Source organism: Schistocerca cancellata, chromosome 8 (genome assembly GCF_023864275.1).
Source record: "Schistocerca cancellata isolate TAMUIC-IGC-003103 chromosome 8, iqSchCanc2.1, whole genome shotgun sequence".
Classification (NCBI taxonomy): Eukaryota; Metazoa; Arthropoda; class Insecta; order Orthoptera; family Acrididae; genus Schistocerca; species Schistocerca cancellata.
This window is the reverse complement of record NC_064633.1, coordinates 363,728,956-363,741,899: the sequence shown is the minus strand read 5'-3', so window position 1 is coordinate 363,741,899 and position 12,944 is coordinate 363,728,956. Positions and strand designations below refer to the sequence as shown.

General features: G+C 45.2%; 1 protein-coding gene and 1 non-coding gene across 2 annotated transcripts in view; both read right to left on the bottom strand.

Annotated features, from left to right (window-relative positions):
* Positions 1–12,944, bottom strand: part of LOC126095271 (probable E3 ubiquitin-protein ligase HERC1) — an 814,023-nt gene that overhangs the window by 625,623 nt on the left and 175,456 nt on the right. The gene's annotated exons all lie outside the window — the stretch shown is intronic.
* On the bottom strand, positions 8,538–8,612 carry Trnal-caa (transfer RNA leucine (anticodon CAA)). Its single transcript has one exon. It is a non-coding gene; the product is annotated as a tRNA-Leu (tRNA).

Here is a 12,944-nt window from a genome sequence, read left to right as displayed (position 1 = left end):
TTTGAAGCTATTACTGCTGTTTATCAGACATCTTATTTCATCTGGTAATTGGTCGAAAATTTTTATAGCAGCATATTTTACCCCTCTCTGAGCAAAAGATAGTGAAGTGTTGCTTAGAACAACACTATGAAATAGGTGTTACACAATTAGGTCATGTGTTAAAACAATGACAGTCTCTCCTCCACGCATACCTTTCTATTCTTCAAGAACTGTGAACTCTGTGGTTAGGTTTTTACTGCTCATAGATGTTCAATAATAAACTATAGTAGCAGTATGTGGAGGTTTGCCTGCAAACTATTAATGAGGCTTGTGGAAAGTTAAAACAACAGTGTACTGGCCACAAATAACTGTGTATTATTGGGGCATTGTGAACAGCGAAAGTAAACTATTGTGAAATGCAACTGTGCACCTGTCGGCTACATTGTTTATAGTAGTCAGTGATGTACTTCCACGCACCATTTTTCAGCCAGTATCACAACGCAGTACGTCGACACAGAGGACTACAAACGAAGAAATAACGAAAGTGAATAGTCACATTTGGTGCCCTTAGGAGAGGACTAATGTATGTGGGGACAATTAACTAGAACTCACAAACTTTGACAGTGAATTGTGCACTCGAATGGTTTACAGTACAGTTTAAATGGAAGAGATGATGCAGCCAATCAGGGTTTGGGTTTCATGGCCACAGTAGGACAGCTGCCAATCAGCAAGCAGGTTCTATGGAAGAAGCCACTGAGTACAGGAGCAGCCAAGCAGACACAGGTGGACACAGCTGACCGAAATAAACAAGATGCCTTGCTGAGAGAATTACAACTTGCAGCAGACGAAGAGTCGAGATGACAACCATAGCAGAGCAGCAGCAGCAGACGAGTGATTAAAAATTAAGGTAATTTCGTTGCAAAAGCTGCTTTGTACCAAGTGATACATAATGAGTGGCCTTCATGAACAAGACAGTGTGATGGGAGACAAGGCCTGGTTCAGTAGATGATAGTGCTTATCAATCTGACATGAATGTAACTTTGAATGATGGGGATGAAAATCCTATTGTAGATGAAATGATAAAAGCGTCCTCTACATTGTCTGGTGATGTGAGCGAAATAGGCAAAAACAGTACTGAAGTGGATGAAATCATTAAGGTTAAGGAGGAGGAATCTAGTAGCAATAGTCAGCAAGGGCAACAGATTATGGTAGATGGAAACTTGGGAGCAATGTTAAGGCAAATTTGAGTAGTATGTGTATGAAAGAAGACATCAGTAGTATTAAAGTAGACATTAGTAGTATGAAAACTGAAATGACTAGCCTAAAAGATGGACGAAGAAAGACATTAAAAGGAAATTAAGGTAGTTAGCTCTAGCCTTTCAGAATTAAATAAGAAGTTTGATGCAGTAGTTAAAGACTGTGCTAATACTAATGAGAAATGAACATTGAGTTGTAAATGTGTGGAAGAGAAAGAAACTTTGTGATGACTATAGTAGGAGGGTGCAGGCTTCCGAAAAGTTCTGTGCTGAAAACAGGGTTAAACTTGAGAACCAAATTGATCAGATTAAAAATGATTTTGAAAAGGAGGTAGAAACCAAGTGTGCCGTAGTGGTAGAGGAAAAACTGGTGAAAGTAAATAAAAATGTAGATTCAAAATTAACTGAAATGAATATAAACGTGGAAGGGGTACAAATTCCAAAGCATATAGAAACTGTCAGTGGGTCTGATTCTGACAGTATTTGTAATGATGATAGCAATGACGAATCCAGTAGTGAAGAGGATGACGTATTTGAATTTATAATTGATAATGATGGCAATGTGTTAAGTAAAGAAAGAATAAAGGGGGATAACATTAGGCCTAATGAAGAGGTCGAGTTTGAGAGTGGTAATGAGGAAGAGGGCTATGCTATCTGTCATTTGACTATGTCTGATAATCATTTTGGTAAGCAGGATGATAGTTTTTCCAGCGAAACGATTAATGAGGATTTGTTGTATGAAGAAGATCACATGGTAAGTAAAAAGAAAGTGTGGTACCCTGTAATAACAGAAAGTCTACATGGCATACATGTTAAGTGTTTACTGGACAGAGGTAGTGATTCAAATGGCATTTCACAGGCATTTTTTTGAATCTATTAGGAATACAGAGGTTATGGTAGTGATGCATGTTTCTGGTATAAAAGTTATTGGTGCTACTGTTAAGCTATGAATGAGTGTGCAACAAGAGGTACTATTAAATGTGGAATTGGCAGGACAGGTGTAGGTGTGTGTGTGTGTGTGTGTGTGTGTGTGTGTGTGTGTGTGTGTGTGTCAGTTCATGTGTGTAGAAGCAGCGGCAATATGCGGTAAAAAACCATCTTAAATACGAGATCTTAATATTAACTGGAGTATAATAGAAGTGTTTGTGTTTAGTGCAATCAGTATATGGAGATAACTATCTACCTACAGAAGTGTGTCATGTAGAGCATTTTCTAACATTACGAAATTACAACTTTAAACATAATGAGATTTTCACTCTACAGCGGAGTGTGCGCTGATATGAAACTTCCTGGCAGATTAAAACTGTGTGCCAGACTGAGACTCGAACTCGGGACCTTTGCCTTTAGCGGGCATGTGCTCTACCTACTGAGCTACCCAAGCACGATTCACGCCCCATCCTCACAGCTTCATTTCTGCCAGTACCTCGTCTCCTACCTTCCAAACTTTACAGAAGCTCTCCTGCGAACCTTGCAGAACTAGCACTCCTGAGAGAAAGGATAGGTTGGTTTGGGAGATCAAAGGGACCAGACTGCGACGGTCATCACTCCTTTTTTCCAAGAAACTAAAACCACCCAAAGAAAATAAAAACGAACAACAGGAAAGACGGCAGATGACACAGGACAAGAAAGACTCACACAGAGATCAGACGAAACAAATTGAAATCACACAGAGTGTGAAGGTGGTTGGCCGACCATAGAGATAAAAAAGGAAAAGCCAACCACCAAGAACACATTAAAAACTCAGTTTAAAAACCGTAGGCCAAAGGCCAGAATCAACACAAAACAATAAAATAAAACAAATCAGTCGCCGGGAGGCCAATCTCCAGAGATGGTGCACTGGTGGCCTCTTTAGCCAGGCAGTCAACATTTTCATTGCCGGGTATCTCAACATGGCCCGGGGGCAAGACTATGCAGGGACTCCTGGATACCCATAACCAGACGAGAACGAGGGAAACACTGGTCGAGAGCTCGTAAACTGCTCAGGGAATCGCTACAGACCACAAAGGACTCACCAGAGCAGGAGTGGATATACTCTAGGGTACGAAAGATGGCGACCAGCACAGCAGTGTAAACGCTGCAGCCAGCCGGCAATGAACGTTGTTCAGAATGGTCCCCTAGAGTTAGCGCATAACCGACACGACCAGCAACCATCGAGCCGTCAGTGTAAACAACGCCAGAGCCCTGATATGTTGCAAGGATGGAAAGAAAGCAGCGGCGGAAGGCCTCTGGAGGGACTTAGTCCTTCGGGCCCTGTGCCAATTCCAGCTGAAGGCGAGGGCGAGGCACACACCACGGGGGTGTACGCAGAGGTGCCTGAAAAGGAGGCGGAAGAGGTAAAGCCCCAAGCCCGGAGAGAAGCTCTCAGACGCAGGCCGCGATCGTACATCCAGCCCTGGGCCGACGGTCTGGAAGACAGACGTGCGACTGTGGGAATAGTAGCCGATAGTTAGGATGCCCGGGCAAGCTGAAAACATGGGCAGCATAAGCGGCCAGCAAACGTTGGCGCCGTAACTGCAGTGGAGGGACACCTGCCTCCACTAGTATGCTGTCCACAGGGCTGGTACGGAAAGCGCCAGTGGCAAGGCGTACCCCACTGTGGAGGATTGGGTCCAGCACCTACAACGCAGATGGGGATGCTGAGCCATAAGCCAGGCTCCCATAATCCAGACGGGACTGGATTAACGCCTGGTAGAGCCGTAACACGGTAGATTGGTCGGCGCCCCAGCGGGTGTGGCTCAAGCATCGCAGAGCATTTAGATGCTGCCAACACATCCGTTTAAGCTGCCGAATATGAGGCAGCCAAGTCAACCGGGCATCAAAAACTACACCCAAAAACCTATGTGTCTCCACCACAGCAAGAAGTTCGCCGTCAAGATAAAGCCGCGGCTCCGGGTGAACAGTGCGTTGCCGGCAGAAATGCATAACGCAGGTCTTGGCTGCCGAAAACTGGAACCCATGAGCTACAGTCCAAGACTGCACCTTACGGATAGCGTCCTGTAGCTGACGTTCAGCAGCTGCAATGCCAATAGAGCTGTAGTAAAGGCAGAAGTCGTCAGCATACAGGGAAGTGGAGACAGAATTTCCCACCGCTGCAGCAAGCTCGTTTATTGCAATTAAAAACAGGTAGGCACTGAGGACAGATCCCTGTGTACCCCGTTCTCCTGGAATCGGGAGGAACTATAGGAGGTCGCGACTTGCACGCGGAAGGTACAATACGACAGAAAATTGCAGATAAAGATTGGCAGAGGACCCTGAAGACCCCATCCATGAAGCATAGAAAGGATGTGTTGACGCCATGTCGTATCGTACGCGTTCCGCATGTCGAAAAAGACAACGACCAGGTGCTGACGGCGGGCAAATGCAGTACGGATGGCCGACTCCAAGCTCACCAGATTGTTGGCGTTGGAGCGGCCTTTACGGAACCCTCCCTGAGATGGAGCCAGAAGGCCCCAAGACTCCAGTACCCAGTTCAACCGCCGGCTCACCATCCATTCAAGCAACTTGCAAAGAACGTTGGTGAGACTAATGGGATGGTAGCTGTCCACCTCCAAAGGGTTCTTGCATGGTTTCAGAATGGGGATAACAATACTATCCTGCCATTGCGACAGAAACTCGCCCTCCACCCAAATACGGTTGTAAAGGTCGAGGAGCCGTCGCTGGCAGTCCACTGATAGGTGTTTCAGCATCTGATAGTGGATGCTATCTGGCCCAGGAGCGATATCAGGACAAGCGGCGAGGGCACTGTGAAATTCCCACTCACTGAATGGAACACTGTAGGATTCCGGATGGTGGGTTTGAAAAAAAAAAGGCTCCGACGTTCCATCCGTTCTTTAATGGAGCGGAAGGCCAGTGGGTAATTGGAAGAAGCAGAACTCAGAGCAAAATGCTCTGCCAAGCTGTTGGCAATTTCGTTGGAGTCTGTACAAACTGCTCCATTCAGTGAGAGCGCAGGAATGCTGACAGGGGTCTGATAGCCATAGAGGTGTCGAATCTTGGCCCAGACCTGTGATGGAGAGACATGGAGGCCAATGGTGGACACATACCACTCCCAGCACTCCTGCTTGCTTTGGCGGATAAGGCGGTGGGCCCGTGCACGCAGCCGTTTGAAGGTGATGAGGTGTTCAATGCAGGGATGTCGCTTGTGACGCTGTAGCGCCCGCCGGCGATCTTTAATCACCTCAGCGATCTCAGGCGACCACCAAGGCACAGTCCTCCTCCGAGGGGACCCAGAAGAACAGGGAACAGAAGATTCTGTGGCAGTAACGATGACGGTGGTGACGGAGTGAACCACCGCATAAATGGCAGCATTAGAGAGAGGCTCAATAGCGGCACTGGAGGAGAACAAGACCCAGTCAGCCTTATTCATAGCCCATCTGCTAGGGCACCCAGAAGAGTGACGCTGTGGCAGTGACAGAAAGATCGGAAAGTGGTCACTACCACACAGGTCGTCATGCACTCTCCATTGGACAGAAGGTAAGAGGCTAGGGCTGCAGATCGAAAGGTCTATGGCGGAGTACATGCCATGCACCATGCTGAAGTGAGTGACTGCACCATCATTTAAAATGGAAAGACCGAGCTGTGCCAATAAACGCTCAATGGTGGTGCCTCAACCTGTTGCCACTGACCCACCCCACAGAGGATTATGGGCGTTGAAGTCGCCCAGTAACAAGAAAGGTGGCGGCAATTGGGCTACCAGCGCAGCCAGGTCATGCTGCGCGACATCACCATTCGGTGGAAGGTAAAGACTGCAGATGGTAACAGCCTGTGGCGTCCACACCCGAACAGCGACAGCCTCTAAATGTGTTTGTAGAGGGACAGACTCGCTGTGAAGAGAGTTAAGGACATAGATGCAGACGCCACCAGACACCCTTTCATAAGCTGCCCAGTTCTTATAATAACCCCGATAGCCATGGAGGGCGGGGGTTCGCATTGCTGGAAACCAAGTTTCCTGAAGAGCAATGCTGAATAAAGGGTGAAGGCTGATAAGTTGTCGGAGCTCAGCTAGATGATGGAAGAAACCGCTGCAGTTCCACTGGAGGTTGGTATTGTCCATGTCTGAGAAAGGCGTGGCGGGACTGGGAAGGCAGATTACGCCGCTGGGTCACCTGCTGCCTCCGAAGGAGCACCCGTGCAAGTGCTATCCATCTGAGGGACCGGCGAGATCGAGGTCCTCAGCGGATGCAAGAATCTCCACCTCATCCTAAGACGTGGAGCGTGTAGGTAGCGGTGGAGTAGGTGCCACCACAGGTGCCTTGGTCTTACGGGTCTTCAATGTCGTTTTCTCTTGCTGTTCCTTTGGTTGCCATTGTTGAGAGGGCTTATTGGAGTCAGTCTCCGGGACCGAAGATGATCGCGAAGCTCGACGACCAGCGACCTGTGGCTTCTTCAGCCACTGGTTGGTGTCTGCTGTGCCGCCGGTAGGAACCTGTGACCCAAGGGAACCCTTCCGAGCGAGAGAAGCCGAAGAAGAGTTACGCTTCTCCGGCTTAGACATGGGGACTGGTGTCCCCGGTGGTTTAGTGGGTGCTGCTCCCGAGGTAGATGGAGTGGGAGCAACAGCGAGAGAAGGGGCCCCCATCGTCAAGGGGGCAGGTGAGGTCCTCTGACTCTGAGAGCTGACTGTTTGTGGTGCAGCTAAAGGAGCTGGAGCAGGAGTGACAGTGGAGGCATAAGATGGCATCATGTGCATGGGATGTAGCCGTTCAAATTTCCGCTTAGCCGCAGTGTAAGTCAGTCGGTCCAGGGTCTTATATTTCATTATTTTGCGTTCTTTCTGTAAGATCCTGCAGTCTGGCGAGCAAGGTGAATGAGGCTCGCCACAGTTGACACAGATGGGAGGCGGGGCACATGGAGTATTGGGATGAGATGGGCGTCTGCAATCTTGACATGTGAGGCTGGAAGTACAGCGGCAAGACATATGGCCGAACTTCCAGCACTTAAAGCAGCACATCGGGGGAGGGATATAGGGCTTGACGTCACAACGGTAGACCATCACCTTGACCTTCTCCGGTAATGTATCACCCTCGAAGGCCAAGATGAAGGCAACGGTAGCAACCTGATTGTCCCTTGGACCACGATGAACGCGCCGGATGAAATGAACACCTCTACGCTCTATGTTGGCGTGCAGCTCGTCATCAGACTGCAAAAGTAGGTCCCTATGAAAATAACACCCTGGACCATATATAAACTCTTATGTGGTGTGATGGTAACGTTAAAATCCCCCAACTTGTCACAAGCAAGTAACCTGCGTGACTGGGCGGAGGATGCCGTTTTTATCAAAACTGACCCAGTGCGCATTTTGGACAAGCCCTCCACCTCCCCAAACTTGTCCTCTAAATGCTCTACAAAGAACTGAGGCTTCACGGATACAAAGGATTCCCCATCAGCTCTGGTACAGACGAGATACCTGGGAGAATCCATGTCACTGTCATTCATTGCCTTTCCTTCCTCCCATGGTGTGGCCAGGGATGGGAACGATTTGGGGTCATAACCGTTAGCTTTAAAATGAGCCCTCGAACGCTTAGAGACTGCTGGTGGCTGGCCACCAGCAAGAGATGATGTGCCACGCTTCATTGTGTGTCATCCACCCTGATGCCACCTACTCCGACCAAGGGCCCTCCCCACGGGTGCCACCCAGCCACAGCAAGGGCCACCTGGCAGGATGGCCATTGCCGGGAGTCCTGATGCCCCAGGGAGATGGGCATCTACTCCTTGGCATACATGGGGAGTAAATGGCGCAGGCATCAGTAGAGCGATCCCTGTGTTGTCTGGGGGCTACAACCAACAGGGTACATGGCGGCCCCACCACAATGGACTGGCTACCGTGCTGGATCTTAGGTGCAAAAATGTATAAGGTCGTCGTCGCAGCTAAAAGCAACACTGCACAGTGCAGTGTGGTAATCGCACCCAGAGACGTATCCTCGCCCAATAGATGGAAAACGAGCAGGACACCATTGCAACGACGAGAAAGCCGGCGAAAGGTCTCAATTCACAACAGATACAGTGCACCATGTAAGGCACCCTTCCCCAATTGGCTCGCTCTTTGGAAGAATTTACAAAGATGGAGGTCAAACCCGAGAGGGGACCATCACAAGGCCGAAACATTTGAGATTCCTTTTAGTCGCCTCTTACGACAGGCAGGAATACCACGGGCCTATTCTTACCCCCCAAACCTGCAGGGGTAAGAGAAAGGATATTGCGAAGACATGGCTTAGCCACAGCCCGGGGGATGTTTCCAGAATGAGATTTTCACTTTGCAGCTCAGTGTGCACTGATATGAAACTTCGTGGCAGATTAAAACTGTGCGCCGGACCGAGATTCGAACTCGGGACCTTTGCCTTTTGCGGGCAAGTGCTCTACCAACTGAGCTACCCAAGCATGACTTACGCCCCGCCCTCACAGCTTTATTTCTGCCAGTACCTCGTCTCCTACCTTCCAAACTTTACAGAAGCTCTCCTGCAAACCTTGCAGAACTAGCACTCCTGAAAGAAAGGATATTGAGGAGACATGGCTTAGCCACAGCCCGGGGGATGTTTCCAGAATGAGATTTTCACTCTGCAGCTCAGTGTGCACTGATATGAAACTTCCTGGAAGACTAAAACTGTGTGCCAGACCGAGACTCGAACTCAGGACCTTTGGCTTTCGCGTGCAAGTGCTCTACCAACTGAGCTACCCAAGCACGACTCACGCTCCATCCTGACAGCTATATTTCTGCCAGTACCTCGTCTGCAACTTTAAACATAGTCATCTACAGTAATGTATGTGGAAAGATTAAGCAAGGTTTGTATGTATACCACCCTTCAGGCTAGAATCTTAAGCAATTTGATGGAATTATTTTTTCTAAGTGATAGTTTTGTCTGATCAGTAATGAGAATTAAGATTGCCTTAGCATAAGGATCTGTTACTGTGGAGTGTTTTTGAGTAGAATCAATTTTGCATTAGATAAGCAGAGCAGGTGTTTATTTATTAGTTATTGAAGCAATAATGATGTAATAAAATAATGAATTATGTTATGATATTAACAGTTAGGGAGCCTGTCTCTGTAGTAGGGTTATTTTTGCAGAATTCACTCCACTAGTTAACGAGGTAAGAAATGTTAGTAAAATAATGGAGTTGACAGACATGATTGAGTAATGAAAAAGATAATTGTACACAAACAAATATGGTGTAACTGTATTGCTGATCTAATTGTGAACTAGGCAACATTGGGTAATGTGTATATTGCGCAATTCATGCCACTGCAGCTGGGAATGAGAGCTTAACACAAAGAGCAATATTCTTGTGAGGTACAAGTCATATAATGCTGCATCATTGGATCTATAAGTTATCTGAAAACTTCTATTTGTGTTCTGAGGAATTATGAGCTTGAGTTGGTAATAATGGAACGAAGAACAATAATTTTCCTGATTAACTGATAACTGTGGTGTTAGACTGATGTGAATATTCTGACAGGTCAACTATTTGGTAGCACTTTGTGAGGATTTAATTTTCTGGTTGAATGATAGTAGTGCTCAGAGTTGAGTAGACAAGTGGGGCTATGATTTGGTACAACCTCCATCCCCTTAATTTTGATTTGAGTAGTAATTAAATTATGTAATGGTGATTCTATTCTTTTTTCATAACATAATGGTTAATAAATCTATGCTACTGTACATCTTGAGTTTTTGCTAGTTTGCAAATGGGAAAGAGAGCCAATCTTTCAGGTTTAACCAGTTTCAGACAGTTATGACTTAAAGAGTAATGTTTTGTAGTGTAATGTGCACTTGTTTTGAAAACTTTCTTTTAGTCCATACCTTTTGTACTATAGTCAATTTTAGTGCTAATTATTGTAATGTTATAAGAACTATGAAAAGTATTTATTTATGATGTAATGACTATCTTTTTAGTTTGAAACATTTTTTTAGACTTAAGTTAGTAGTAAAAGTAATTGTACTACAATAGGATATTTCGTCTAATTTTTTCCATGTACTGTGGCAGAGGAGAAGCACCTCCAAGGGAACTGATAGCAGTGCATTTCCTCACTAACTGCCACTTGGACCTGTTGAAGGCGTGGACAACTTGGTGAGAAAGTGTGTAAAAGCTCATTAAAATTGGGAAAGTGCTTGTGAAAAATACTAAACATTGAACAAATGAAATTTTCTGCCTAAAAATGAACTGCAATGTGCAGTGTACAAAGTTCTTTTTGCAACCCATGAGGATTTATTTTATTTAGCAAAACAGGACCTGTACAAAGTGATATGTATCTTAAAATGTAATCTTTGCTTACCAAAAAAAGACATCACTTATGAAGAAGATGCCTAATTTTTTGTTAAAAGTTTAACTAGTGGATATTTTGTGCAATTGTACGATGCCTAATTTTTTGTTAAAAGTTTAACTAGTGGATATTTTGTGCAATTGTACAATATACTGTATGTAAAGATATTGTATGGAGATTTTCATAAGGCCATTTCATATAAATTTGAAGAAAAAAAACATATGTACTGTAGTTTTTGATAAGATTTTGTAGTTAATATTTTTTTGTGTGTAGACTTTTAACCCACAGTCTGGGGTCACTTGTGGTCACTGAATTGCCCAGTTAGCTATTTGAAATATCTATCTGGTCAATCCAATGAGGGGGTGATGTGGCAAAGCAAGCTGGGATATTTTTACTTCCCTTGTTTCACCATCTGCCTCCTTAAATTCATTTTTTGCACTTTTAACTAATTACCATTAACATAACAGTGTAATCTGCATTTTCATGAAAGAGAAAAGTTGGCCCTCAGTTTTAAAGAATATAACACAAGATCTGATTTTGTGCTTAGTTTTATGGATGTAATTGATTTCATAATTTATTTGGAGTATTCCTAGTTAATACTTGCATTATAGGATGAAATTAGTGATTGTTTCGTAACTTAAATTCTATTGTTGACGTATAAACAAATATAAATTCTGTACTAATTATAAACATTTGGAGGAACAACTAATAGTATTCTTACAGGATCTATTTGGCTCTATTCGTAAACATGCTTGCAAAGCCAGCCCTTAATTAACTCCAAAGTAATTAACAGTTTTGTCAAAAGTATTGTTTGCATAACGGTATGTGTTAATTTCATCATTTAAACAAATAATTCAACCTATCTCTTGTAGTAGAAGAATATGTTAAAAAGAACCAATTTTTCGAAGTATTCAGTTAATTTAATGAGTTAAGTTTTAATTGAAATTTCTGTAAATTAAACATCAAGCAATGTGTAGTTTCAGCACCTATTATAGTGAGGATATATAAGGGCCCGATTTTTGGCCGAAGACTGTCAGTCCACAGCTGAGTTTAAGAAACATGTGTTGATTAGAATAACAATGCTTCAACTTAACTGTGAAATACGTGTTCCACAATTAGGCCGTGTGTTAAAACAATGACAGTGTCTGCTCCATACATACCTTTGTATTCTTCAAGAACAGTGAACTTTGTGGTTAGGTTTTCACTGCTCGTAGATGTTCAATAGTAAACTATATTATGAGAAGGAAAGTTGCCACTCACCATATAGCAGAGATGCTGAGTCTGAGATAGGCACAACAAAAAGATTTTCTCACTTAAAGCTTTCAGCCAATGGCGTTTCTCAACAATACACACATATAAGTACGCACACACACACACACACACACACACACACACACACACACACATCACTTAAAGCTTTCAGCCAATGGCGTTTCTCAACAATACACACATATAAGTGCGCACACACACACACACACACACACACACACACACACGCACGCACACACACACACACACACACACACACCCGCGAGCACGCGCGCGCGCAACTCAAACATTGCAAGCAGCAGTACCAGTGCATTACAGGAGTGGCAACTGGGTGGGGGAAAGGAGGAGGCTGGGACGGGGAGGGGGGGAATAGTATGGTGGGGATGGTGGACAGTGAAGTGCTGCAGTTTGAGCGACAGGCCGGGGAGAGGCGGGGAAGGGGAAGTAGTGAAAAAGGAAACACATAGAGAGAAAAAGAGAGAAATAAAAAAAAATAGAAAAAAAAAAACAACTTGGTGTGGTGGTGGAATGATGGCTGTGTAGTGCTGGGATGGGAGTAGGGAAGGGGCTGGATGGGTGAGGACAGCAACTAACGAAGGTTGAGGTCAGGACCGTTACGGGAACGTAGGCTGTATTGCAGGGAAAGTTCCCACCTGCGCAATTCAGAAAAGCTGGTGTTGGTGGGAAGGATCCATATGGTACAGGCTGTGAAGCGGTCATTGATTTGAAGGATACCATGTTTGGCAGCGTGTTCAGCAACAGGGTGGCCCTCCTGTTCCCTGGCCACAGTCTGTCGGTGGCCATTCACGCAGACAGACAGCTTGTTGGTTCTCCTCATGCCTACACAGAATCCAACACAGTGGTTGCAGCTTAGCTTATAGACAAGACTGGTTTCACAGGTAGCCCTTCCTTTGATGAGATAGGTGATGTTAGTAACCGGACTGGAGTAGACGGTGGTGGGAGGATGTATGGGACAGGTCTTGCATCTAGGTCTATTACAGGGGGATGAGCCATGAGGTAAAGGGTTGGGAGCAGGGGTTACGTAAGGCTATATGAGTATATTGTGTAGGTTCAACAGGGCCATAACTTCCTAAAATCATGCCCTGAAATATGATCCATTCTGTCTGAAATTTTGCCCACCATACCTGGAACAACTTTCCGTTGCCCTCCCAATCTCCACAATATCC